We start from the raw sequence: 27,809 nt of genomic DNA on the forward strand, positions 1-27,809 counted from the left end.
AGAGAGAGAGAGAGAGAGAGAGAGAAAGACTTTAAAAAAGTATATAGGAGAAGAGCTATAAATATTATACAGTTGTAATTAAACTAATCGTTAAGTTTACAAAACGTAAAATCATAAGTGTTCTTTAAAATTATAATCATATAATTAATTGGTAGGGAGCTAACTATACTTTTAATCTCCATTAATAACAAAAAAAAAAAAATCCAATTAAATTTAAGAAAAAAATCAAACCCGCCTGAAATGAACGCACTGCGTACATTACCTAGCTTGTTTAAACGCTTTCGCCTGATGTATCCTTCATACTTTCATTCACTATTGAAAACTAATCATAATCTTTTTGCAGTCCAATTCCATATACTTAGATATGGCATATGGATTTGGTTCAACATCAACATATTAAGGAGACTGTCGTATAGAAACCTGCATATCATTATAGTGAATCTTCTTCTTCTTCTTCTTTTTTGGTGTCATAAACATCAATTTACAGTTTTTATTCTGTGACGAAATATAATTATTCATTAATAAGCAAACGATGCGTCCTCTGATTATCCTTCATTATTATTATTTTTTTTTTTTAATTCAGAATTAACCTGGAATCAGTGATAAAGATGTACTATAACTGTTTAAAGAGACTTAATAATGTATGTTCTCTCTCTCTCTCTCTCTCTCTCTCTCTCTCTCTCTCTCTCTCTCTCTCTCTCTCTCTCTCTCTCTCACACACACACACACACACACACACACACACACACACACACACACTCACGCACGCTCTCACATACTCTTCAAACTTCTGAACGTATACAGTAGTTTGTATGCCTAGTTTTCTTAATGTGTCAATCAAATTACGTCTGTGTTTTGTCGATCACCTGCGAACGTCCAAGTTCTCGCCCGCCACTTCGATTTTGTTCCACTTGTGTTGTTTTTACCAAATGCAAGTATCTATGGTTTGTTCGGTTTTCCTTTTTTTTTATTTGGTTGTGATTACGTGATTTGGCTCAATAACTTATTTCTCTTCTTCTTTTCTCACGCTAAACGATTAAATTTTCAATTTATTTCCTATCACGCATTACGAAAGATATCCTAAAAAAAGAATTTCTTTTCTCCTCTTCCTTCCATCCCCTCCACCTCCCGAAAACACGCGTATAAAATCTTGCGCTTTTTACATGAATACTCCATAGAGAGAGAGAGAGAGAGAGAGAGAGAGAGAGAGAGAGAGAGAGAGAGAGAGAGAGAGAGAGAGAGAGAGAGAGAGAGAGAGAGATTTCCTATTCCACGTCTATACCATCTCCACATTCCTGTTGATGGAGTGTACTGCAAGTTGGTTCGATGTACTCTATGCGAAGACGCGATGGTATCCTGCACATTTCATGAAAGAAATGGGCAGGATACCATTAGTAAACAAAAGTGGATGTCATTCCACCAGTACCATTCTCGTTCAGCAGCACTTATTTCTATTATTTCAGAATTTCTAATTGTTGTTACGTGGGAGTGTAATATGATAGTACTTCACTGAAAGTACTCCAGAGTGCTTCAGTCTGCACAATGGAAATAAAAACCAGAAATGCTACCAGCAAATCGAAGAAAAACATTAAACATTCACCAGTCTCTCTCTCTCTCTCTCTCTTTCTCTCATGATAGATATTTTCACTCAAGATCAATTTGTTCAATTTCTTTTATTGCTCATAATGTCGCATTTAGTTACTTTCATTGCCCTACAAATTTGGGCGAGGAGCATTTTCTTTAAATATTTGACATAAGTACCATAAAAGTAAAAATAAAATTTTTGTCGTTGCTTATTTTGTGTAGATAGAAGCTGGGGGTACACTTCATTCACCTAAAGACTCCGCTCAGCGTTATCGAATATTTGCAATCCCCGACCCAGAGAGCAGAGTTCAATCATTTTACAGTATTTTAGAATTTCAAAGGATTAACGCTGTTTTTTGTTTTTTTTTAATCGGTAGATTATATCTTCTTTTCTTTAGAAATCTCCACCACTATGAGAACGATCTTCCAACCACTGTGGTGTTAACATTCCATTTCATTCTTAAAGTCCGCTCTTCAGACTTTACGACTTGGTCTTAAATCCTTGAACTCATCAGCTTTTATCCATACTGTACAGTGTTGTGTCGATGTATGAAGGACGTTTGGAAAGTTCGTGGAATGAGTTTATTTGAGGAGGCTGGAGTGTAAGGGCATCATGTTAGTACGCAGAAAACTCTAAAGTAGTTAAAAACGGCATCATTTTAAGTGTATCTCATATTGTGAACGAGTTGCCATGATATTGCACTACCTAAAATAAGTAGCGCTTCACCAATTGAGAAGACTATTGTTACTTATTCTCAGCGGATACCACCACCCAGATGGCACCGTTTCAAGGATATTTGTCCTTTCCTCGGTGGGTGGGTAGGTACCCTGGTGATTCAGTGATGACAATTCAGTTTGCTAACATGTTACTTTTCAACATAGTAGCCTTGAAAATCAATAAACTTTTGCTACCAATGCTGCAGTGCGTTGATTCCGGCTGTGGAGATAGTTTTCTCTTGGGTCTCCAGAATGCATACACTATAGCAATGACGTTATCGTCAGTAGAAAAATGGATGCCAGAGAGGTATTTTTTCAAATTTGGAAATAAGTGAAAGTCCAATGGTGCCAGATCTTATGAATATGAAGGATGCCCCAAGATTTCAGAGCTACACTCAGATTTGATTTCCACTAATCGTGGAAATAGCAGACTTGTGAGCAAGCGCGTTGTTCTGGCGAAACAATCTTCTTTCCTTTGCTGAGTTTTCCCTCGGCATTTGTCTTTGATGTTTTCATGTAAATGCCTCACAAGGTCTGCGTAATATGCCCCTGTGACTGAGGCGCCTCCGTAGCCAGGTGGGTAGGAGCAGCAGTGCGTAGCACACGCTTCTTGATTAGACCGGGGTTCGAGCCCGTGCTCACCAAATACGGAGGATGCGGAAAGGTCAGGGAATGGCCACCGCATATCCCCCCCCGGAGCAATATGGCCTTAGTTGCAAATGCTCCTAAAAACCAAATAAGAAACAAACAAACAAACCCCTGTGACTGTCTAGTCTTTCTTTGGAGGGGAAAAAAAATTGTGTTTCTACTGTTTAGACTGCTCCTTTGTTTCTGACTGAAAGTGATGAACCCACGTCTCATCCATGTCTGCTAACATCCATGGTCACAAACCTGATAAAGAAATTTTCTGGCTCTGCTTGAAAACGATGCAAATGTTCACTTGACTGAACAATTCTTGTGCGGTTTTGATCTGCTGTCAACAACTTTGGAGCCCATCGTGCTGAACCTTTGGTATTATGTGGTGCTCACATTCTGATGAGATGCCCACGACGCTGGAAATATACTGAACTGTCACTCTCCATCGTTCATAACCAGATCATGCACGCTGTCAACAACTTCTGAAGTGATGGACATTACAGATCCTTTCACAGCGTGGGTCATCTTCCGGACTCTCTCTCTCCTTCGTTTAAATTCTGCTGCCCATTTCTTAACCATGGAATAGGAAGGGACATCCTTTTCCAATTTTATAACCATAATCTCATGAATTGCCTTTGGCGTTGGTCCCTTTTTTCCCAAATATTAGATAACTGCATATTGAAAAAATTTGTCCGTCTTTCCTCATTCATACAACTTTGTTGACTCCAGGACCTGTAATTAAAAAAGGATGTTATTGAAACTGCACGAAGCGTGGCGGGTTACTATTTTAAGTGTTATACAATTAAGTACAGAAATTTTTAGCACTGTATCACTACCCACTTCATACTCAGGCCACGAACTTTTGGAACGCTCCCGTACTTCCTCCCTCGTTCTTTTAGTGAAAGCCGCCTGACCAACCTTATAGAACAAAAGAGATTATTTTTTTGAAATGCTAGTATGGAAATCTGACATCGAATTTTAGCAGCTATCGTGGTTTCTGAAGGTGGTTTTTTTAATGCTACCCTCAACATACCTTTCATCGCATCGACTTGATTTATTGTGATAATTTTTACTAGAAAATCGCAGTTCGCTTATATGCATTAAACAAAATTAAACGGATATTTCTGAATGTATATTAAGCATACAATTAATGCAGTGTCACTGATTTCATCAGAAATGCTTGAAATCTGACTGATGTTTCGCTAGCATCCCCATTCGGAAAGAATCACCAAACATTTTACACGACGACAAAAGTCAGAAAATCTTTTTCCAGAATTGCTGGATAATTTACTTATTCGTTCAACTTACAAAATCGGTTCAGTGTATCGGCCGATTTTTTTTTAAGGGTAAAGAAGGAAAGGTGAGGCGTAGTATGCACCTATGGAGAGCTGCTAAAACATTAATTCCTCCCATCCTTTCAATGGTACAGTTATTTTCCCCACGAAGTTCATATGTGAACAATGCGAAATTTAAGCAAAGAATGTTGTGGTCCGTTATTTGATACCCCAATCCTCCTGGAAGCTGTTGAATACAACCGGAGACCACAACATCCGAAGATCTATCGTTGAGATCAGATAGTAGGAACAGAACAGCTGACGCCGACTTGTCTTTGATTTGATCGAGGGGACGGGAGGGGGTGGATTGTCATCTATTGTGTTTACAATTTATTTTGCACCTTCGTATTTATTTTTCCTTGATCAACATTTGAACAGAACTTCAAACTTTTATTTCTTTAATGTATTGCACTACATTAAACGAACCGGGGTATGTACAGTATTAGAAAATAAAATACCGAATGCGTTATATTAGTGTAAAAAAAACATTTTTTTTATCTCCGAAGTTATACAAGTACAGAACACGATATGACTGCCAGGTTTGCTTTAAAACGTGATGTCTACTAAACATAAACAGGAAGTACAGTATGTTCATTTACATGAGAAATATTTTGAAGTTATAGTGACCTTAAATGGTGAATATTAATCTGTTCTTCCAGATTTTTCAGAAAATTGTTGAGTTACCGAAAGGTCTTAGAACATGCTTCTATATAAACAGAAACTGTTACTAGAAAAGGAGATTTTTAACATTAATTTATAAAAGCGCAGTTCATTAAAAGAATATTTTGTGTTGCGGGAGAGCATTTTCGTCAATAGCTGTAATCCGTAAATTATGCTTAACTTGAAAATTTACTGTCACTTCAGTTTAGTTTGTAAATTTAAATTAGAAACCTCATTTGCTATTGTAACCTTAATTTGATATAGTGGACTAATTTGTATAGTAAAATCTCAGACCATAAATATGTAACTGGTAATTTGAAGATGTGGATAGAGTCATAACTGAAACAAATTTATCATAGGATATTGATATTCTACTTTTTTTTTTTTTTTTCAAGTTTTCATTTTAATCTTAGTAACTCGTAAATAGGTAGTTTATAATAAGGTCAAAGCAAATTCATAGAAACTTAAGCATTTCATTGGTTAGTCAAATGAAATTCATAAGTTTCCCTCAGTCGCACGCTATTTAATTTAGCATAGTAAAATAATAAAATTCTGCTCAACTCAGCTTTCCCAAGATCTTTTAACCCTCAAAGATGACATGACTTAGCTGAGTGGTCAACCCGGTAGTCTACTAGTACACGCACGTGATTCGGATCGTGATTTTAATCTACTCGCCCACAAAATACTGCGTATGGTAATATTCTTGTCGAATATTTATAAAGTGCTCTGATCTACGTGGCCATCTCACAGAATAAACAGACATTTAACTATTTTATGAAATAAATTTAATAATCTAAGGGATATTGGTACTTACAATACTGTACATAAGAAGGAAGTGTGTTTAGTTACTCGACCGTGCATCTTGAAGTATAACTTCTGACGGTAAATGGGGGGGAAGCAAAATAAAACGATTTCGGTTATCGCGTATTTCGAGTGTTTTAAATTAAATGTTCGGGCAGCTAAGGCAACGAGGGTTCAATACATTGTGCTTGTAAATTACGGGTATTCTGGGATCGTTTGCCAGCTGTACTGGATGGAAAAACCCAAGTTTCCGGAAACACCACGCTACCGCGGTGCGATAAGTTGTCCATAAAAATTCCTTTCATCCAAACAGTATGGAAAGGAAAGTAAACGTAAAAGACGCATATGCTGAAAACGGAATGACTTTTTTTTCTTTCTTTTCTTTTTTCTTTTTTTTTGGAAGAAACTTTAAAATTGCCATTCCACTCGAACCAACTTTTAGATTGTTGCTTAGTTTCCGAAACAAAACTATGGACACGTTGAAAAACCTCGTATAAAACCATCTGATATTAGTTTATTCACAAAAAACTGTCTAGATTGAATGCTAATTTAAGTGAAATTCCCTATAATTTCGAAGAATTTCAACCCATTAATTATAGCAGAAAGATCAGTCCCATGATTATTAACTTAATTAGATTTCTCATCCTATAAAGAACACCAGTTTATTTAGCATAAAACTGAGTGAGGAAGGAAGACAAGTTATATAATCTACTAAACTGATGGCAAACTATACAGAATAAGATTTAGTTATGGCCTGTTCAAAGCTACATTTAATATTTTTATGGAATGCATTTTTCTGCTAATTAAAAATATAATCTTCCATAGCAATAACCTTCCATAGCCATATAACCTTCCATAGTAAGAACTCCAAGACCATTCTATTTGTTTATAACCGATTTTATCCCTGATTATTGATTCTATAACGTTCCAAAAATTCTAGAGTTTCAATTGTCTTTTGTATTAAAGTTAGAAGAATTTTCAGTTTATTTTTATTGAGATTCCTTGCTACCTTTTGAAGTGATGATGATAATCATTGCCACAACTGTCAGAGCGGGTTTGTCCCGTTATAAGTGTTGTTTATTTCTAGTACAAATTGTGGTGAGGGCATTATACCTTAAAGAGTTCAGTGTCACAGTGCAATGACTTTCTCCTGTCGCGTGTACTTTATTTATTTATTTATTTTAATTTATTGCTTCCCTATGGCAACTGCTATTGCAAAATGTCGGAATAATTGTTGCTAATCTACCCTTAAATATATTAGTATTAATGGTTTAGAGAGCTACATCTAGAGTAGAGTTCCTGAGGCCTTTTCGGTTTAACAACTATTGCTGGGAGTCTTTTGAACCTGCAGATCACGTTTTAAAAACTGGTCTGGAGAACTACCATGTCATTTATTTGGATAAATTGGAAATATAGTATACTTGAGAGCACAATCTGTGCTTATCTGTCCAATGAAATTGTTAGTATTAAATTTAAAAGAATATTGCAGAATCATTGTAAGAACATGCCAGCGGTGTTTTTTTTTTTTTTTTTTTTTAACGAGGTTTAAAAAAAATTTCCAGATCCTTGAATTTAGGAACTTAAATACTGCAGCTCTGGAACTTGCCTGTAGAAATTGTGTGTGGGGAGTACAAGGAGGGAGGGTGAGAACCATCAGTAGTGTTACAAAAAGCTCTCTCTGCTCCGTTCGTTTTGTATGTGTTCTGGAGAAAACATTTTCAGCAAGTTCGACTTCAGGTATCAGCCGATCCCATTACCCGTCCGTCTATAGCTATAAAATTTATACCTACAGGAAACTGCCGCAACAGTGGTAGGAATGACAGTTGGAGATGGCGTCGTCTGTAAAGTACTCGGACAATAAAGTGGTCACGACATGGGCTGTAATGTGCTGATGACTACTCGATGTCTCTCACAGAAGCGACCGACACCTAGCGACTAAAATAAGCTTTCTTGTGCCTTTGCAAGGCTAAGCATCATTTCAGAACGATAATTTTCACACACACACACACAGCTTGAAATGCAAACAGCCTTTTAAATTTTCTTTTAATTTTAATTCTGGGAGGTAAAGTCAACCTATAGGCTGAAAGGAGCAAACATAGAGATCATATTAAGTTGGTACCAATCTCTTGATCCTGGCCCTCCATTGTAGCCTAATCGGAACAATACGTCGCAGCTTGCTACCCATTTACAGAGGTTTGGTTTCGATTCACTTCGAAAAGTGGAAGAATTTCTAAAGTCCTCTTTATTTGAGACTATATTCAGCCAATCTCAGATGGAGGGTTTTGCAACGCGCTCAACATGCAAATCGGTCCATTAACACAACTTCTACGCCCTCGTAAGTAGCATAGTTGGTAGAATCGCCGTCCTCCTACACCGGGTGAGAAGACTCGAGTTTGAATCCCGTCAGTGACGCGAAGAATTTTTATGGGCCTTTTTTCACAGCGTGGCTGAATTAGTCGGTCTCTGGGGAGGATAAGATGGTTTTTCTTCTCACGAAAACTCTGGTTTTTCGTCCAGCAAACAGCAAATCGGCCATAGAACACATGCATTTTACGTACATATATACGGCGCAACAGGGCCTAGCTTGCTGATGTGCCTAAAACAATACAACACACTGCTACAGACATAATACACTTACCGTTTCGAGAGCACGCATGGGAGCCTTATTACTAATATTTATTTTTATTTTATTTATCACTTGATCCTGATCAGAATCGGAAAAGATCTAATGACAAAATGCATAAAACCACCAACAGTATAGCATCCCATTTCCTCATTCTGCTTCATTAATTGACCATCCTTTGAGCAAGTTGTCACCATTCTTGGCTCAGGAATGTTTAGAGAATATTTTTGGTCCTCCACAGATGGTCTGTAGACAACAATCATCAGGTGACCTACTTGTCGAAGTGACTGACATCGACATTCAGAACAGCTATTGGAGATCCCTACTTTCGGTGGAATTTCTATTAAAGCCACAATCCATATACCACTTTGAATACCTCTAAAGGTGTACTAGCCGAATGGGACTTACACGTGGCCGAAGAAGAAATAAAGCCTGAATTTAAGGGTGAAAACATAATCTAGGTGAAAAGAATAATGACTAAAAGAAATGGAGTGCTTATCTCTACATATACCATAATCTAACTTAACAAATCTATCCTTATCTGTCAAAGAGGGCAACTTGAAACTGTAAAATTAGACCCTATATTCCGATTCCTGTTATCATTAAGTATATGAACTTTGTGAGAGTGAACTTTGGTCACTCTCACAGAGACTGTAGGAGAGTTACTATATTATCTCATGTCGGTTTGGGGAATGCATCTACAAATTTGTATATAGAATGCTCTGCGGAATCATAGAAATGCTCATATTGTGGAAGAAGTCCCCCACCCTACTCAAAAGAATGTGAGCACCGGAAAAAAAAAAAAATATATATAGAGAGAGAAAGAAATCAGACGTACAAAATTAAGAATAAAGTAACCTTATAAGGAAACAGAGTAACAAATATAGCCATCTAACTGTGTCCAAACCTACACGAGCAGTCAAAGTGTACTGTTAAGTATTACATTAGTGATTTAGCCAGATGTTTCTGTTTCCCCAGATATAACCATATGTGAGTGGGCTCGTATTTTTCTTTTGCAGAGGCAATTATACACTCAGCAAAATTAGACCAATGTCATATATACCCCACACTCAGTTCCTATAATGCAATTCATCTTTGAAAATACCGGAAAAAGAACTTAGTTCTGATAATGGAAAAAAAGACGGACACCTTTACATATGGGCATAGATAGCACTCCAGATGACTCGATACTGGAAATACCCGCAGAAGAGGACATAGCTTTAGCATATTTGTTGATATTAAATTTATACACTCAGCAGAATTGCTGAGTGTATAAGTTTAATACACTCAAACGGGGTTGAAGGAATAAGTGAGGAAGAAGAAAAGTTGATTCTGTGAGTTTGAAATTGGACAGTAAAAGGATTCTGACTGGGTGCGGCTCGTGTTCGGACTAGTTTGGAAAAGAGAGGAGGAATTGTAGAAGCCAATTCAGTAGAACAGTGCTCATGGAAGTATCTATAAAAAATGCGTGCAGCAGGAACAGAACGTCTCATAGACATTCTGTTTCCGCTGCATGCCTTTTCTGTAGATACTTTCTCAGAATTTTTATGGGGAAAGTAAAAACACTGCAGAAGCACATGTATGAGTAGTGACAAGGAAAAACATCTGCTTTTAATATTTCCACGTACCATTGGTTGAACAACCGCTTATTTAGATAACGGTTGGATTGCGTGTTTTGAATGAATTATAACATCATTAAATAAAATATAGCGCAAAGGCCACTGCAGGTGCTCTGTGTGTAATGAAGCTGTATATACAAGTGTGTAATGAAACTGTTTGCCTATATACCATGTTTTCGTTCTTCACTTTTAGAATTCAACAGAGAATTGAATTTGTATTTGTATTAGTAAGGCCAAATGATGTAAAGAAGCGGATCTTTTTTGGTTAGCGAAAAAATATATAATAGAATAATGAAGGAAAACAATGTCATACTATTCCTACGCTTAGAAGTTACCCATCCAGTTACGCCTTAAATTTTTACACTCACTGCCTCTTCTACTTTGAGAAGCAACTTATATCAGTGTTTCACATTCCGCTGCTCATAGATGAATTTCATGAGATCCAGTCTTCTATTATTCTCTGACACTTTATACTTGTGCACCCCAGTTCTTGTCTCACCTTCGAGGAGAACAGACCTTCCTCATTCATATTACTTATCCCTTTCAGCACTTCGTACACCTCAATCAGATCTCCCCATGGATGTCTAGTGGTCAAACTTTGCAGTCCACACCTAAAACCGTTCTTCATATGTGCATCGATTTGCACTATTCTCTAATCTGGTCCCCACTCTCTGAACCCTCTCTAGAAGTTCTGTTTTTTGTTGTTATTGTTGTTTTCCTGTCTCCAGAATATAATACAATACTCCCAATGGAATATTGGACTGAATATGATTTTTGCGCAAATAACATTTTTATGTATTTGTGCAAATACAGGATAAATGCATTTAATCCTACTTTTTCACTGGATAAAGATGTGGCGAGGTTTTTTTTTTTTTTTTTGGCATTACCAGATCTTGAATTTAAACATAGTCCGTCTTCACTTGTCTCAAAAATACTTTCCAAGTTTTACTTAATCTAAGAATAGTCTCGATTAGTTTCCTCTAAAACGATACTTTTTTCCCTCTCCTAATAAAGACATTCTTGGTGATTTGGCTTGTGCAGGGAGAGAGAGAGAGAGAGAGAGAGAGAGAGAGAGAAGGAAGACGTGTACCCTTATCCAAAGACTGCCATAAACTGTCAGTCATGTAAATTGATGGCGTATTTATAGCTTGTTTACCGGAAATCTGCATCAGTTTACATGCGTACCGTTCTTGCTGTGTTAATATGTCACTTTTCGTTTAACACGTAGAAAAAAGCTGTAGATGGGCGAATTTTATGGAAATTTGTCCAATATTCACCAAGCGCAGTTTGGCATGATATTAAGTTTATGTTATTTTTTACGAGTGTTAAAAATTGCTTTAAAGCTTCCACAATACATCGGCACTGATAGTGAGTAGCTTTATGTTAGACCGATGGAGTAAGAAAACTGCTGTTTTTTATTGCCCAGAATTTTTAAGGACTTCGTGCTTCAATCTTCTCGTATCGTTTATGTGCATATGTACACGTCCCTGCCTACATCAAACGACGGGAGATGCCATTTGCCAGATTTATACGGCGCACACTTTCATAGGAGTGGAACTGCATAACTTCAAAAACTCATCCGTCCATTCGATAAATACTTTATTAGTGTTCTTACAAGTAAGAACGTTAGAACATTTTACGTAAAATTATAAACGAAAAAAGAGAACTGTTGTGAGAAGCAGACTGATGCTCACTCGGTTGGCGTCTAGGGAGAGATCCAGGAGAATAATAATAATAAACTTTATATATACTAGTCTGTTTGTATGTTGGTTTCCTTAGATTATTTCAAGTATATCAACCTATCCTACTAGGTTTAATGACTCGTACTTGCTTATTAAATCGCAGTGGCATTGTCAGACAGTTTTTATACTGTCATACGAGCGGGGTTCAAAAAAGATTTGTATTCACCCATAAGCAGTTGTGACAGAAAGATAAACAATTTTGTTTGATACTTTGAAATTCCTATAGAAACCACACAAATTTTGGTTTAGATCTGACAATTCTATTTTTTTTTTTTTTTTTTTTTTTTTTTTTTTTTATCTGCAGCGCTGAATGAAGTGGAGTGTCACAATGGATACAGTAGTATACAGATCAGTGATTCGGTTCCTCTTTCTGCAAGGGAAAACACCCAAAACAATCCACAAAGAAATGGTCGCTGTTTATTGAGAACACTATCCAGGTTATAGTGTTGTTGTTGTACTTTTGCACAAACAGTTCAAACGTGGAAGAACCTCAGTGCATTGTGAAGGAAATCCAAAGGCGCCCAGCAACTGCTGTAACAGAAGAGGGTTGCAAAAATTGAGACATTAATCCAGGAAGTTCGCTGTATTAATGTAGAACTAGCTATAGAGTTTCCAAAGTAGGGTCTGTAGAGAACCTCATTCAACAGTTGCATTTGAGTCAAGTGTCTGCTAGATGGGTTCCCAGACTTCTGATCTCTTACCAGAAGAAGGAAGGGATACGATGTGCACATGAACTTTTGTCGATATACCAAGAAAAAACTGAAATATTTCCACACCCTGCTTATTCTTCGACCTTGCATCCTCGGGTTTCTTCCTCTTTCCTTCCCCGAATTCCTTTGGAAAACAGTTTGCTGCTGCTGATGAGGTGATTTGGACTGCCGAGTGGTGGATTGAAGGACAGTCAGAAAACCAACAAAACTGGCCTGCGGAAGTGTATTGAGAGGTTGCAGAAATATGCCATTTTGTCTGATGACCATGTTGAAAAGTGTATTATATGGTGTTTGTTTCAACTTTCTATCACAACTACGTTTGGGTGAATACAAATCTTTTTTGAACCCTCCCTCCTTTCCTATGTAAAGGCGATTCAAGAATTCTGATATCTTAAAAATAAAGAGGAACCGTAATTGTGTTTTTTTTTTTGTGAAATAATTTCTTCTTTATTTGCATTATTATTATTGTGATCTTTCAGATCTCGTAAATAAATTAAATGCGATAAATATAGCCTGTTCTCTTTAAATTTAAGTAATGCTTAATTATAATTTTTCCATATTTATTTCTTCCAACAAGTGGATTTAATCAGTTTTCCTCTTGCGAATAGGAACTTCTTATCTTCTATATAATGGAGGATGCCTAAAACTTCATTTGCGAAATGAAAAATTAAGAAAAAATTGCAGTAAATCAAATGTCCTAAATTAATAATCTAAACGTGATATTCTGTATGTATAAATTAATACTGAAACGGAAAAGCTATTTGAGCAGTTTATATAATTTGGAAGTGCCAATAATTTTCAAAATAAAAATAATATAATGTTACTATGTTCTTTCACCGTGCTTCCATATTGAAGAGCAACTGTCTAGTGATCCTTTTATACTCGACTCTCTTCAGTTTCTTTTAAAACGTACTCTACAGAATTGTCGTTTAAAAAAAAATTGACACGTCCGAAGTCCTATCTGAAAATAATAGCGTTGACCAGAGAAGTATCTTTATATACGTGACACATGGGTACAGAAATTCACGCGCCTCATAACAGCCCTCTCGTTCTGGAAGTACATGTTTCTACTGGTCTCTTGGTTTTGAAAAGGATGAACCGTTATAAATTTTATGTTAAAATAGTTGAAAAGCCATCTTTCTTCCGGGTCAGTTTTCCAGGTCATCACCGTACTGTATCTAGATCTCCAAGACCTGCATCATCTTCCCCCACCTCCCCCCACTCTTCGTCCGCCTCTGTCCACTGATGCTGTGGATCATTAAATTTTATGGCTGCACTTTACTCACGACATTGCTGTAGCTGTGCGCAGGATCCCAATCCTCAGTGGCCGAATTCCAAGGCCCACCGGAGCCGACATTACGAGCCCCTTGTGTCCTCGGCACACTGGCTCAACTTCGATAAACGCGGCGCCGAGACGGAGGTGAGCATTTTGCCATGCATGAAGAAACAGCGGAAAGGTCACTGGCTACTGGAGAGCGAAGCCTACTTCATTCTTCCTCGGATAATTTGTTAGGAGGAGAGAGAAAGGGAGAGAAAGGTCAGTTAGATATGCATACAAAAGTACCTACTTCGGACTAGACTATGGAGACCTGTGAAAACACGTTCTATAAAAAGTAATTGTGAGAGCAAACGATTTTATGCCGTTTTGTGTCAAGTATCTTTACACAGGAAAAATTATGTATTATGCTACTGGATTCAGCTGCACCATTTTTTTTCTTTTTTTCTTTTTTTTTTTTTGTTGATTCTGTGCTCTGTTTCACTTTACTTATCTCTCTCTCTCTCTCTCATTGTCAACGTTCCTCAAAGACAATAGGAAAGTGTTCAGAATACTACATATATAGTCGATTAAAAAAGGGGAGACGAGTTCTCTTGAATCTAAAAATAGTCTTACTAGGAGGGAGAAAAGGTTCTTCAGGACTTTCAGCATTTCTAAACGATTGATACCTCTCCATTTAGGTTGTAGTTTAGTTCACAGAAAACTATTTCATGTTTCTCTTTTGCAGCATGAATTTTTTTATGGGTTGTAAACAAAAGATTTTTCTGATTTGAAATGTTTTGTCGCGAAGAATAACTACATTGATAGTTATTCTTCGCGAACGGTTGTTAACCATCATGTAGATACACTCGCATGGAGATACACAAATACTCGTAATATAACATAAAAAAATGAAAAATTGATCTCGTTTTAGAAGCCATTTAACATTTGTGATCGTCGATATTTTTAGCGTTGATTTTTCACAACCTCCAGCCTGGCTGGAGTCTCGCACAATGTTCTTATGCTGTAGAAGCAAACTTTTCCTTGTAAAATAGAAGGCGGTCGTTTTCCTCTCCTGGTTCTGTTGCTGTAACTTTATGGTGGCAGGAAATTCTTTCCCTCTAACCCAATCTGACCATTACTGCTGCTCTCACGAGATAACAGAGTGCCGGGAGAGACGGTAAGGGGCCATTTATATATTACGTCACGGAGATGCAATATATATTACACTCCACGGAATGACTGCACTCCGTCATTTTTTGACGTAATGTATAACCTCGATGGTCCCTTCGTGGCAAAGTATATCTATATATAAACGGCCCCTTCGTGACTTTATATGCACTTCCTTTCTTACGACATGCAGCAAACATATACGAAATTTCCAGGTATAGAGAACAAGAAACTTTTTGTGGTGTAAGTCTCGAGCTACATTCCTAGATTATATGTAACCGTAAAACTTGATGCGAAAAATAAGTATGCAGCGTCTACCTTTTGATTAACTCCAAATTTCTTTTCTGCATTTTCAAATATTCTTTTCTTTTTCTTTCTCGTTTACTTGTTACCTGAGTGCTTCTCTTAACCCCTAGAGAGAGAAAGAGAAAAAAAAAACTGGAAACATACGTCCACTAAGAGATGACCACGAAGCAAAAATTGGAGTACCTTATAGGCTCTACATACTCTGTGTAATATCGTGTCTTAAGAAAGCTGAGAACCACTACTGACCACATTTGCCAGCGTGGTCTTAGAATAGATTATAAAGTAATGTATCCATGCTTGAAAAGTGAAAATAGCTGACCTTAATTGAATGGCAGAAAACAGCGGTCCGTTTTTTCCATTAACTAGCAGAACGTAATCTACGGCTTCTCAAGTACAGACTGATGGTATTTAGTCAGCTTTGATAAAGATTAGTTTATATCGTCTAAACTTGGAAACAAAGACTTTTTTTTTTCTGCTTGTTAACGATGAAACTGTCATATACTCGTATGCATTACTTATAAAAGTGTCAAATTCCATTAATCAAAAGACCGACATACTGAGACTGAATGTGGAGATGTATGGCCCTCGGGATTTCCCCCGTATTTTATCCCTCAAATAAATTGGCCTTAAGTACAAGTAATTTGTACTCGATTTATCCGCTGCTGGTATGTATTTAGACTAGGGCTGTTCTAAAAGTAAAGCACACAAGTACATTGTGACATAGAATTTATTACCAAAAAAATGCAACTGCTCGTACACACTTTTCTGTATAATTACCATCCTTATTTAGGCACTTTTCCTTCCGAGAAATTAGAGAGTCAAAATCTTTATTACAAATAAATCGCGATAAAACTCCTCTAACCAGGTCTTCATCACTGCAATAATATCATTATTATCATGCACAAAACACAGGCTCAATAAATGCATTTTAGAAACGCAAAGAGATGAAAATCTGATGGTGGCAAGTCAGAACTATGTGCGGGATGCTAGACCCCCTCTCACCCATCATCAATACTTCCGGTTTGGAATATTATACGCCACACAGAAACTTGTTTTCTGCTTACAACTCGTTTTCCATACACGCAGTTAGGTCCTGATGAACTTGTGTTGATGTATTTCGCTTTGCATCCTCCAAAACGAATCACAAGTCTCACCTCATGTTTATCCAACTCTCCATCGTCCTGCCCTTTTGATCTGGTTATGACGTGCACATGCGCAGACATAACATGCTATTATCCCTGTTTATCATATGGAGAACAGTTACCGGTATGCTGTCTCTGTTTGTACCTCATTTTAGGAACGTCTCTCTCGTAAATTATTTCATTCATGTACAGTAATACGTGCGGAATATTTCAAGCTGACTGATTTCAGCCAAATATTGTAACAAAGTAGAAAAGCAAATGATGTTACTTATTTCGATGCCTTACATGTTATCCCGTGAGGCATCAAATGCGATCACTGTGAATCGCTGTACAATGCTATAATGATGATAATATTCGCCCTTACTTTATATCTTAAAGGGGAAAGTGCATTTCAATTACAGAGCTCAGTACATCAAGCATAAAACAATAATTACTTGATCTTATTTATATATGGGATATACAGTAATTATTTTTATTATGCTTCTTTAATAAGAAATTATTACTTTGAACATATGTTGTTTCTATTATTATTAGTTTTCGTTCACCGTACGATAAACATTCTTACTGACAATTCTTATTTTCTGAATTATTCTTGCTGACATTCATTCTTACTGACTGACTTATAAATTGATCAGTACAGAAGGAGGATCTACATCAGGAGAGCTGTAATAGTACTAAGTGGATAATACTCACTTCTAAATGAAAGTTCAAGGAGATGGTCAAATGAGAACTGTTCCAGTGTACGATATCACATGTAGCGCAATATGGTCTTAGATCTGATGTGCTGTATACATTAAATTATAGGATTTAAATTATAGCTTCGAGTTTTGTAGTAATTTACACATCATCATCCTCATCATAATCACAGCGAACTGTTTCTCATCAAGCAATTGCTGTAACTCGATTCTGGGAGGCTCTGTTTTTTTTACTTTTTTTTTCTTCTTTTGACTGTTTTATCTTGTTTTCCTTAATAATATCTCTTACAATAGTATCTTATCCAAATACCTCAGAATCACTGTTAGAATTAAATATTGACTATACATTACATCTTTCCACTAATTGTGTAAATGGCTTGGCTTTGACGTTCATGTATACAACGCGTATCATCTGTGTAATTTCTATGATTCCTTTTTATCTTAGTATTTCTTTGAAAATACATATATACGTAATTTTTAAGATAATTATGTATAATTTTAACGGGTATGGTTTGTATACTACTCACTGCAGGCAGTTATATGATTAACTTTTAATTAGACTATTCTCTTATGTTTTAAACTCAGTCACTGTTCTTCGCTTAAATTTCTTTTACAATTTTTGCAGTTGTATAGGGATTACCCACTGATTTTCTTTGATTGACTTCCGGTGGAGTGAAATAAAACTGTTTATATTACTTCCCGCCAGATTTCTTCCCGGTGATCATGGTGGCTGTAGTCTTTATTTCTGTATGTGTTCTACTATGGGGGAATAATTATTCATGCATTTTTCCTAGCTTTAACGTCTGTTACTGTTTGCGTAATCATATATGGTTACGGTTAAGATGATGAATGCTATCTCTGGTATACAATATTTAGAAACACGCACGCTGGGTTTTGGTTGCTTTCATTTAATTTTCCCCAGACGAAGGTGAAGATAATAATATTCCTCCTATTCTTTTGGCCCCTTATTAGTTCAATCTGTTCTTGTCACGTATTTTCTTTTTAATATGAATAAATGTTGCTTTAGCGCCTTCCAACATTTAGACATTTCACTTTTCACTCTCCTACTTCTCCCACTTATCTTCTGCTTTCATATTACTTACACCTACGTATTACTAATTAAAATATATACAGGAAAGAAGGGGGTGAACATTGGGGTTTAGCAGAATATACGAGTATGCGCGATACATACGAGTAAACATTCTAAAACACAATGTACAGCTCGTAACGTTATGGAACGTTTTTGGCTTTTTCATTATTGAGTGTATTACACAGTTGTCACATGATGAATCCTTAAATATCCTTTATTTATTTTTGTTTTTAATATTTTTTGTTGAGATTACATTTAAAATGTAATAATTTTAATGGTAATTAAGATTATTAACATACGAGGTGTTCCCGGACTGGTGCTGTTGCGGTCATGTTCGATGAGTTTGAAAATACTGTAAATGGAAGTGTTACGTTGTAGTTCAAACTTCTTGCAGCAGAGATTGTCCAGTAGGCTGAGACGTTGCAAGTGACATGTTACCAGTTTCGTTAGTAGCGTTAACGTTCCGTGTCACAGTTTTGTAGTGGAGCAACAAACAATATCAAATTTCGTTTAAAATTGGGAAAATCTGCAACAGAATCATATGAAATGTTCAACTCTGTTTATGGTAATGAACATGGTAGCTACGCCAGCAGTGGCGTAGCTACCATGTAGGCAGGCAAGGCAATTGCCTCCGGGCCCTTTAGTGGCTCGGCGTCTTTGGCTGTCTCCTGTTTTTGCAATTTTCATTAATTAAGTATGGGTCTGAACATGTTCTTTGCCTACGGGCCAGAAAAAGGGTAGATACGCTACTGCGTACCAGTGTATTTGAATGGTATACACGGTTCAAAGAGGGATGGATGTTAGTATGTGCACGGTGACCCAAGGCGTGGGTCGTCAACCTTTCGAAATTATGTAATTCGTCAAATTCTGCATGAAAATTTAGGGAAAAGGAATAGGTCCGTGCAAAATTTGTGCCGCATAGCCCCACAGATGAGCAGAAGCAAATAAGAGTGTCATTATGTGAAGATTTCATCCAGACTTGTCAACACAATCGTAGTTTCCTCACTTGTATTGTAATTGGAGATGAGTGTTGGGTGTTTCAGTACGACCCAGAGATGAAGCGTCAGAGCATGCAGTGGACTTCAAAATCATCACCAAGGCTCAAAAGGTTTTGTTTACAGAAATCCAGTATCAAAACGATGCTGATCATGTTTTTCGACAAACAAGGTGTGATTCAAAGAATTTATACTTGAAGGGGAAAGTCAGTGCTGCGTTCTACCTACAGGTGCTTCAAGGACTTAAGTGCATTTGCCTGGTGAGACCGCAATTTCGAGAGAAAGGCATCTAGTTCTTTTTATGACGATGATCCCCCCCCCCATACCATACTTGTAAAGACATTTCTGTCAACCATCCACCGTACTCCTCCGATCTGTCACCAGCAGCCTTCTTCCTCTTTCCCAAGGGGAAACGCTTCTTGATTAGACCGAGGTTCGAGCCCGTCACCACCAGGTACGGAGGATGCGGAAAGGTCAGGGAATGACCACCGCATATTCCCGTAGCAATATGGCCTTAGTTGCTAATGCTCCTAAAAACCAAATAACAACAACCAAGGTGAAAACTGCCTTCAAAAGAAAGAGATTTCAGAATGTTGAGGGCATAAAGAAAAACGTAACCGCCAAACTGAACATCATCTCTTTGGACGCCTTCGCTGACTCTTTTCAGAAACTTTAGAAAGGTGTAATAAGTGCATTTACTCTAGTGGTGATTAGTCTGAATAAAAATCAAACCATTTTTGAGCCCTATGTATTATTTTTATTGCACCAGTCCGGAAACTTTATTGCCACACCTCATAATTAAATGAGAACAATACAGCCAGCTGACAATATATAGGCCTGCGAGAAATTTTCGAAAAATAATTTACCTCAATAAACGGATAGTATTACGCAAGAAGAATAAAAATTAAATTTAAAAAAATACTTTAATAGAAACTTTTTCGTTAATAAGAAACCCCTTAGGTTACAACAATAACTTCAGAAACTGATGCTGTTAGGTCGGTATCCCGCTATTTGTAAATGCATAATTTGTCGATTCGGCATTTGCTTTATGCACTGAAAAAGGAAAATCGTGCTTAGATTGTGCGTTTACTTTCTTTTCTTCTTTTTTTCTTTTTTTTTTTTTTTTTTTTTTGAAGCATGCTGCGTGAGTTTTCGGTGTGACGCATCATGGAAGTTAGAACTGGGAAATTCCGAGTTTTATTGAAAATGGTGTATCAAGGCTAATAGTAAAGGGAAAATATGGAATTTGTGCCATGAATTGCCTTTCAAAGAGTCACCATGTGCAGATGATGAAAACACAGTTCGCATTTTTGTAGCATCTTATCATCTTACGAGCTCTACCCCGAAACTTGCGTACCTGCTTCCACGTGCAGGACCTCGGCTAATCCAGTTTTCAAATTTGCAACAGCAGATTTGAAAACTGGGTTGGCCAAAACAAGCAAATTTCATTCCGCAGATAAAAAGACCACCTTCTCAAAGGACTATGATGGGACAAAGTCACCGACTACGTCAAATTATCCGGTGATTCCTCACTTAAAGTTCCTCACTATTTCAAAATAACGGTTTCCTGCAATTAATTTCTTTGTTATTTTTGTATATTCTGGAAAGTGTGTGCGCCATTGGATACTGTTACGCCTAGAGGTGGGAATATAAGAGTACGTTATCTGCGAATCAACTACTGCACTTTCGGTTCTTTGTTCTTAAAGAGTCCACCGAGTTTCTGTTATTGTTAAATCGAATAGCAAAAAGGAAAGTGGTGCTGTCTGCACAAATAGGGTAGCAGAGAAAATGAAATGACAAAAAAATATAATAATAAAATAATAATAAGAATCAGACGGCCTACTTTATAGCGGTTCTGGCATTTCTTTTAAGGAGCATATGTTCTGTAAAGTATGTAAATGGATCCAGGATTATTTCAAACTTATAATGAGGACCATAAATGGCATTTGACTCACCCTGGGCTTAGAGAAAATGGTAGCGGAGTCAAAAACGAAAACATTTTACAGTTCGGGGTAGGAGAATTGATTTCAGGAAGACATTGGGGAGGGGGGAGTACGGTGACTAAGGCGGCAGAGATTGCCATGTTTCTCGAGGGACGGTCTCCAAGGTGTTGTTATCAACGTGGAAAACGAGGTATTTGGTAAAGTGCTGTAGTAGAAAGAGACCCATCCTGTGTCACTGTAATCACCGTTTAACCAAGTCCTCACACAGAGAAGGAAAGCCTCAGCTGTCGAAGTGGCTTATTCTATGTAGTATTCTGTGTTGAATAGAACAGTATCCTGTCACGAGAGAGTGCCAACAGAATACTGGGTTTACAAGTGGTGGTACACAAGCCGTTTATTTCTCACATTTTCCCCCTTCTTAAAAAAAAAATATTCTCAGACTGATTACATAATAAAACTGTTTCCAGGAAGAAGATAATGACTTTCAGTATTGTCCCAACCTAATGATAGGAAGATTTTCAAAATAATGAAAATGAATTTATTGATCAACAATCATATGTATACATGGAAACAGAGAACAGTTGTTTTCTTATAATACCACACTTGTGAACTCGCCATGGACAGAATTATGTCAGTGAGGCAGAGACAGTGAATCTGTGTTTAAACAAATCTCAATCCTTATATTCCGTGCAACGAAGGAGGCTTTCCCAGTTTATGATGACAATGACACAGGATGTCGCACGAATGTTGACATATTTGTATCATCATTAAAAACTGAACTGTTAGTTGAATTTCATTTGAAGTTGGCGGTCGTCATCATCATCATTATCAGTATAAATCCACTGTAGGGTGAAGGCCTCTTCAGAAACTTTCCAGTTCCTTCTGTTTTGTGCAGTGCACTTAAACGTCCACTTTTCTTTTATATACTTTTCAGGCATTATGTAGAGTTTCTACACCATCACAGGTTATCAAGGTGGAGATGGGCTTATGCCTGGGAGCCATCCCGATTCAACAACAGCGCGCGCGCACACACACACACGTTTAAAGATATGTATAGAGAACATTTAAATATATCTAAATAAATCTTGTGTATAAATCTTGTGTATTGGCCGCCGCCTTGCGTCTGCGTCGACGCGGCATCTTGTTTGCTTGCGGGATAAAAAGCTTTTTTTCTTTTACCTGAAAGATAAAAATTCCTTGCTGTTTCCACTGTTGTTGAGATATGAAAGTAAAATTGCCTGTATAGAGCATGAGAAAACAGGAGCAGAGAGAATTCTCAGATTAGTAAGTTTACTCATTGTGTTTGCTAATGTGTGTATCTCAAATAGATTTTCGGTTTCGGAGTAGGCATGACAACGTACAAGTCGGAGGTATCGTTTAGTTGCCATCCAGGAAACATCAGTAGCCATCGTTAGTAGGATGTAGTGTGATTATAATATGAATCTGATGTATCATAGTCATGCTAACTTAGCCTTCACCACACCAACGGCTTGCTAACAGAAGCAAAGTGGATCTTAAGAGAAGGTGATACCAGAGGCACAATGGAGGGTCAACTTAGTACCGACTGTCTGTAGGCACTATCAGCTACAAACTTGTTTGTCTGCGTTTGTCATTTCAACCTGGGAGAGGATCTGATATGGCAGGATTCTGTCAATCAGATGTACGCGTTTATGTTAGGGGAAGAACAAAGGAGTTGAGCTGCGAGCTGCTTGCAGGACTCTCCGGCAATACATGTCCCAGCAAGAAGGTTCAAAAATTCTGTCTGCCATTAACTGAATTGTCATGACTAGGCGGCGAACATCTGTTTAAGCAGGAAGCCGCTGGACGTTGAGCGACTTAGTCATTGCTGTTGTTCTTAGCTGTGGAAATGCTTGTGCCTGTTGTGTAGTATCCTACTCTAGGAGCCAGAATTCGAGCAAGCAGCTAATTCCCATATTTCGGCGGCGTGTAGGAGAGGAGAGAGTAAACACTATATTGATGTATTTTATTGTGGTCTTCTGGCCGTTGATATACTGAAGATATTATAAAGCAGTCCATCTGAGGCATGCAGTGCTAGACCAGTGGCTCACGAAGGATAGCGAAGGGTTCATCAAAGTTGCATATGCAGATGATCTGGTGGTGGCTGTGCAGGGAGGATCAAGACAAATTCTCGAACAAAAAATTCAGTCAGTTTTGAATTATTTATTGGCATGATCGGGTTTAAATAAACTAAAGATTTTTTGTCACTAAGACCAATTTCATGGTGTTTGAACACCACTTCGATTATGGAAGGCCGCCAAAGGTACTCAAATGTACTATATGTACTAAATGTACAAAGGTACTATATGGTACTCAAATTCCATATGTACAGAACACCAAGTATTTGGGTTTAAATTTAAATGATCATCTCGGGTTTCATATACATGTCACTAAAATCAATGAAAAAATCAAAAAGTTTGTAGCTACAGTTGTTAGAATTTCCTGCAAGGAATGGGGTTTATCCAAAAAAAACTCTGGTATTGTACTACAAGACGATATTTCTTCCCATTGTAGTTTATGGTGCTGGTATTTGGTTTGCGGCTGCTACCAAGGTTACAACTAAAGCTAAGCTTCTGTCCATGCAATGTACAATGCTGCTTACAATTAGACGCGCTTTCAGGACGGTGTCGACAAATGCCTTACAGGTTATTGCGGGTACCATCCCCTTGGATTTACACATTATTTTCTGAGGTATTGTATATAACTTGAAGAAGGGAAGACTGTTACAAATATTGAATATCACCTTTAACCCAAATAACAACATAAAGGAGGAAAAACGTAGAATTTTGGGTGAGCTTGTGAATTGCTGGCAGCAACATTGGGATGTCAGTGAGTTTGGAACCATTACAAGAGGGTTTATTCCAGCTATAAGCTTTGCAATGAACAAGAGGGTACCTTCTTGGTTTGCTCCCACCATGACGACGAGTTACTTAATCACCGGACATGGCTTAAGGGCCAAACTATTTGAAAGAGGAATAGAATCTGACCCCTACTGTCTGGACATCTTTGCTTTGCTTCAGGAATTCTATGCCAAAGTTTTTAAAAGAAGACAGGAGTTAAAAACTCTATTGCAGGATACGAATTAACCGAAGTGCTGCACATTTGACGACAGAATGCTAGCTGTACAGTCATTGAGTGTTTCTGGATTATAGTGCGAGTTGATCTTCCGCTCCTGGATACCCAAATGCAGGCTTGCATTTGTAGATGGACTCTAAGTGAAGATAATGTTAATCTAAGTGTTAATGTTTTTCTAAGTGTTAATGTTAATTTAATGTTATTATAAGTGTGTGTGTGTGTGTGTGTGTGTGTGTGTGTGTGTGTGTGTGTGTGTGTGTGTGTGTGTGTGTGTGTGTGTGTGTGTACATGTGAATAATTGTATAATGTTGCTTTTGTTTCAACAAGTGTACATTGTTCCTAGTTTTTTTTTTTTTTTTTTTTCTGGCCTCCAAGTCTGGACAGCCTTGGGGGCGACAATGCTGGTACCTACTGGTATAGCACATCATCCGGTGGGTGCAAGATTTGTGCATTATATCACGCAGAGAATGGTTTATCCAGGTGTTGATTGGTCCCTGGTGGCGAAATGGCCTGACACAACACTTTCTTCAGGCCTGTTTTGCAGAGGTTCTGCGCTATCACAGGAGTAATAGGTGGAGAACCAGGACACATTCATATGTACACAAGGTGTACAACATATATAAGAGTATGTATATAAATCTTATATATAAATTGAACAATATGTATCTTCAGAATGTATATACAGTCGTGTGTTAATAAATGAAAAAAAAAATTAAAAAGTCCATCTGAGGCGGTTAGCACAAGCGAGGAGCATTTCGAGTTGGTGGTGAAAAGCGAAGTTTGGGGTTCGAACGTAACACTTAGATCAGTATGTTTAAAGATCAGTATGTTTAAAAACTATTGGGATTACAAAATCTAAGGAGATTATCTGATATATGGGAGGATGTTTGCTTGAAAGAGAACAGTTATTCTGATTTATTGTAAGTTTATTTTGAGGCTCTACCTATTTTAGTGTATATCAATCCCTGGAATCTACTGCCGCGATGGGAATTAGTCTCTAAAAAGATAAATGCAATGTATTACATTTATCTTTTTAGTTGTGGTACGACAAATAAAGTTGAAATTAAAATGAAATTAAAAGCTGTTTGCACGCAGATGAAGATATTATTGAATGAATTGAAAATAGGAAGCTGAGATAGTTTGGACATCTACACGTGAATGAAGAGAGATTGCCTAAAATTTTATATGATTGGATACCACAAGGGAAGAGAAGACGAGGACATCCTAGAAAATCATGGAAGGAGGGTGTAATGTCAGCTATGAGAGAGGGCAATTTGAAAGTTGAAGATGTCCAAGTCTGGCGACTTTGGAAAATGGGAACGAGAGGCAACGATCTATTGCATACGGTCGAAAATAGATAGATAGACGACAAATAAAAATATGTTTATTTATTTGTAAGAAATTTATACTCCACAAATTTTGGTGGCACCTAAATTCAAATACGCGACGTGCGAAAGCCTGACCTCATGCTAACAAATTGACACGGTTGTACTTTGTTATTAGGTAGTTGTAATGTCGTCGCATTTCACTTGACTTGTATAGCCATTATAAAATGCGCAAATGCAAATAGATTACAATATTATTAAGAAATGACTTGCAAATGACTACTTATTAAACTTAAAAAGGGAATAAATAATTGGATACCACTGCACAGAGAAGTCCAAAAAGACAAACACCCGTCACATTAGAAATTCTGCAGACAGCGCTGCACGGCATTTTTTGGTCTGCTGAATCTCCTTTACTGATCTGATTTAAAAAGTTAGAAAGAAAAGGGTGGCCAAGAAGAATGGAGGTGGGTTGATATGACTGCACTGAGGCAAAGTTGAACAAGTCCATTAGAAGCATGTTTCCAGAACAGTTCCCAGAAAACTCTAAACTTAAGGCATCGTACATAGGCTGCTGCTTGCAAACTTTTAATCATAGTTAACAAAATATTGTGATGATTGACATGCTGTATAAAGTATGTGGCATACTTAACGCTTTATGTTGTTTTTCTCAAATAGACAGATGTGACTAAAATTTCTGAATATTATCAACATGAGCATGTATTCCAACGGTTGGAAGTTGAGTTGTCTCGCTGATCATATATATATATATATATATATATATATATATTTTTTTTTTTTTTTTTTGCATTGAAATGCAGAAAGTTTTTCAAAAATGAGGTCTGAATAAAGTTTTCTTCCTTGTCCTCATATATCACCTGACTTTTGCAGTTTCTTGAACATATCTCAGCCTGAAAACTTTACTGAATTTGTAAGATCCATGTTCCAGATACATTTGCGGAACGTGAATCTTACCTCATTACATGCTGCTGGTAAATGTATTTTAGCGTGTTTAATCTTAGCTAGTAACTGCGATTAATTCTCTTTGTTTATGCATCATGTATTCAAAATCGATGATAGATACTCCGATCAGGGTTTTTTTTACGAAACCCAATTGTCTTTTGGAAGATATTGTGCTTTTTTTTTTTTTTTTTTTTTCTTTTTTTTTAAGTACATAAACTTTCTCCTGCTTGAAGAAATTGCTTTTTATTTTCTTTGTCGATGGAAAAATCGGTCTGTCTGCTGTATTCATTTTATTCAGCAAGATAATCAGTTAGACGGTGAGTCGGAATCAGTTGCTTTCTTCGCACGTTTCAAGTTGTCGTTGGGTGGATACTATCTTGAGTTCTAATAAGGTTGTAATGGTTTTGTCATCCTTCTGCTATCAGTACTGTGTACACGTATTTCATTAATGGTATAATATGAGCCAAAGAGTATGTCTTTTCCAGAGAGCATAATCCGAGAAACTTCTTTCTAACTCAGGATTGTTAATGATTGATATCCTTCACAAGAAACCTCGTTGCATTCGTTGAAATCATTCGAAAGCACTGCTGTATTCCTCTAATTGCCTCCCTGTTAAATTAATTGCCATTGATGATATCGTTTTGTACAACGACTTTAAATTTATTTCATTTTTTTTTATTTTCCCCTTTCCCTTTGACCATTGCCTGAACATATAATTTTTTTTTTTTTCACTCGTATCTGATCAATGCTTATTAACAAAATGAATAGTTCCCTTCCAGAAAACGATGAATAATCCTAATTAGAGTAAAATGGGCAAAGATGCGCCCAATTTTTATAAGTTATATGGTTCTGCCGAATTTGTAATTATTAAAATTTATCCAGATTTTAGTCATGTATTGTACCATATTTCTGCTCTTCTATAAAGAACTAATTTAACATTAAATAATGCATTAAACAAATATATTTGACGATATACTGGGTAACGACACCCCTGCAACTTTTTTCATGATGGAAGACCCTCATCGATTTAAATGAAAAATAATAATGAAAATGTTAAACAAAATGTATTAGGATAGTTTAGAGTAATATTATGTTTGAAAAGATATTAGAATATACAGTGATGTTTCCTGATTTTTTCCCCCTTTCTATTCTTTCTTCAGTGACGCTCAGTGCAATAGTCTGTAAAGATTGGTACAGTCTTCATGGAGGTACTTTAAAACGTAACACGCTGTATCTAGTCACATTTCCATTTCCTTTTCTATGTCTCTTTTTCCTCGTTATCCTTTCTTGTGTCTATTTTTCTGGTTTTCCTTCTCTGTGTATTTTCTCCTCAATGCAGTTTGATGACGCCCGATATATCACGTAAAATTTGTTACACCCGTTATTTTCTTGTTTGACGTGATCCT

The 27,809-nt window shown here is 37.0% G+C and overlaps 1 protein-coding gene across 2 annotated transcripts in view; it reads left to right on the top strand.

Annotated features, from left to right (window-relative positions):
- Positions 1 to 27,809, top strand: part of LOC150080140 (uncharacterized) — a 930,549-nt gene that overhangs the window by 707,013 nt on the left and 195,727 nt on the right. The window lies entirely within an intron of this gene.

The sequence above is a fragment of the Mastigoproctus giganteus genome, chromosome 9, assembly GCF_048544385.1.
Source record: "Mastigoproctus giganteus isolate SK-2022 chromosome 9, ASM4854438v1, whole genome shotgun sequence".
Lineage (NCBI taxonomy): Eukaryota > Metazoa > Arthropoda > Arachnida > Uropygi > Thelyphonidae > Mastigoproctus > Mastigoproctus giganteus.